Here is a 2,542-nt window from a genome sequence, read left to right as displayed (position 1 = left end):
CGTAGCTTTAACTGTCAACATTTAGGGTGTCTTTTTGACTTCATCTTATTTGTCATGAAACCCCTGTATGTTGCAGAAGGTTCTGAGGCAAATTAGTTCTTTAGGACCTTCAGTGAGGGGCTGTGGCTCAGTGGAAGAGCCTCTGCTTTGTATACAGAAGGCTCCAGGTTCAATCCTTGGCATCTCCAGTTAAAAGGACCAGGTAGTGGGCGATGAAAGATCCCCAGCCTGACACCCTGGAAAGCCACTGCCAGTGTGAGTAGACAATACTGACCTTGGTGAACTGATGCTCAGTATAACACACCTTTGTGTATGCCCCACCTTCTTATACCTTTTCTGGGGGACAAGGATTAATAGGATGACCTGAAAACACACCAAGCATCCTCCCATGGCTGAACATGTTGGATGGCACAGGACAAGCTGTCTTTCAGAGAAGCAGATTTCTTCTATGCTTATCTCTGAGGAACGTCTGATAAGAGCTCAAGAGACTTGCCCAGAATCATTCTGAAAACATGCAGCTATCCACCGGTTGAGTTAACTGAGGCCATTTATGCTTGGTAATTAGCAGCGTGTTCCAGGCTGAAGTGCCCTGCGTGTGTGTGTGTGTGTGTATATATATATTACTCTGAACCATCATTCAGGAAGTGACTGCAAAGCTGGTACATATCAGCTTCGCATTTCTTAAGAGCCCCTTTAACGTGACCTGTTGTGTTTGCTCTTCCCCCACACCGAAGAATCCCTTCAAGGAAGCATGCAAAATGACAGCCGCGCGCTAGCTATGCAAATGGCGGTTGGCTAATGGAAGGAACTAAGGAGCAGGCGAGTGGGGTGTGCGGAATTTCTCCTTTTGCACCGGGACCGTGAATAGGCATTTGAAAGGTCGCATTTAAAATAAGCGCTTTGAGCAAGCATCAAAACTGACCCTGCATAAATGGCGTGTGTTTTAATTTTGGAATGATGGGAGCCACTTATATCGACGCGTACCTTGGGTGAATATAGAAGACCAGCTTACCATGTGGGAAATATGTGCAAGTTTGTTTGCTGCTGAAACAATGTGTTGCAATACAGTTGCTGGCCTTTCAATATTCGGTGGTTGCTGTTTCTCCACTCCTTAGAAACACTTCCCTGGGAGTAAGCCCCATTGAATAAACTGGGACTTAATTCGGCGTAGAGCTTGCTTAGGGGTCATTCTTTTGTTACTGAATGAAGATGTTATTTCTAACTATGCTTCCATGCATGGCTGCTAGAGTTGCCAACTCCTGTTTGGGAAACTCCTGGATATTTGGGAGGCAGAGCCCAGGGGAGGGCAGAGTTTGGAGAAGGAGCTCAGCAGACATCTGAAACCATAGAGTCCATCTTCCAAAGCTGCCAGTTACTCCAGGGAAAGTGATCTGGGTAGCCTGGAGATCAGTTGCACCAGACCTATATCTAGAGGTTGGCAACACTAAGTGATACAGTGGGAAGGGAGGGTGTGTGGCTCAGTGGTAGAGCATCTGTTTAGCATGCAGAAGGTCCCAGGTTCAATCCCTGGCATCTCCACTTAAAGGGACTAGGCAAGTAGGTGATGTGAAAGACCTCAGCCTGAGACCCTGAAGAGCGGCTGCCAGTCTGCGTAGACAATACTGATGTTGATGGACCAAGGGTCTGATTCAGTATATCGCAGCTTCATGTGTTCATGGGTTTAGTCCCTGTTTCCTGGCTTTTTATTTCCTGAAGAAAACTTTGAAAAGGAGATTAAAACAAACCCCTGTTGTGTTTAATTCAAATTGCCCACTCATGTTCTTTATACGTGTTCATTACTTGAGTAAGGCTTACATTTATTTTAAATAAAAGTCTCTGATCTGTATACACCACCTCCATTACATGAAAAAATCTTCCCCAAAATTCACCAAATGTAAAAAAAAAAATCTTACTCATTACATAATATGAGAACAAACATAATTTCAGAGAACAGTTTTAAAGTAGCAAAAATTGCCCCATAGAAACCGCAAATATTTTAGATAGATTCAAGTCCAGTAGCACCTTAGATACTAACAAGATTTGGGGTGTACAAGCTTTCGAGAGTTAAGATTCCCTTCATTAGATACAAAGGGAGCTTTGACTCTTGAAAGCTTATACCTCAAAAATCTTGTTGGTCTCTAAGATGCTACTGGACTCAAATCTAGTTGTACTACTGCAGACCAGCATAGATACACTCTGAAACAACAGCAACAAGAAGAATTGTTGGTTTTTATACCCTGCTTTTCTCTACCTTAAGGGGTCTCAAAGTGGTTTACAATCTCCTTCCCTTCCCCTCCCCACAGCCGAGACCTTGTAATGTAGGTGGGACTGAGAGCTCTAAGAGAAGTCTGACTGGCCCAAGGTCACCTAACAGGCTTCATGAGGAGGAGCGGGGAATCGAACCCGGTTCTTCAGATTAAAGTCCGCCGCTCTTAATGACTACACCATGCTGGCTCTCAGATATTTTAGTTTTTCAAAGTACACAAACCGACCTGATACTGTGAAATCTGATACTGAAAGAAGAAAGGCAGGGAAGACAAAC

General features: G+C 44.2%; 1 non-coding gene across 1 annotated transcript; it reads left to right on the top strand.

Annotated features, from left to right (window-relative positions):
- Positions 1-1,464: 1,464 nt before the first annotated feature.
- On the top strand, positions 1,465-1,539 carry TRNAA-AGC (transfer RNA alanine (anticodon AGC)). The gene has a single exon. It is a non-coding gene; the product is annotated as a tRNA-Ala (tRNA).
- The last annotated feature ends 1,003 nt before the right edge of the window (positions 1,540-2,542 follow it).

Source organism: Euleptes europaea, chromosome 4 (assembly GCF_029931775.1).
Source record: "Euleptes europaea isolate rEulEur1 chromosome 4, rEulEur1.hap1, whole genome shotgun sequence".
Taxonomy (NCBI): Eukaryota; Metazoa; Chordata; class Lepidosauria; order Squamata; family Sphaerodactylidae; genus Euleptes; species Euleptes europaea.
Note: the sequence above shows the minus strand (reverse complement) of the source record. Positions and strands in the feature narration are given on the sequence as shown.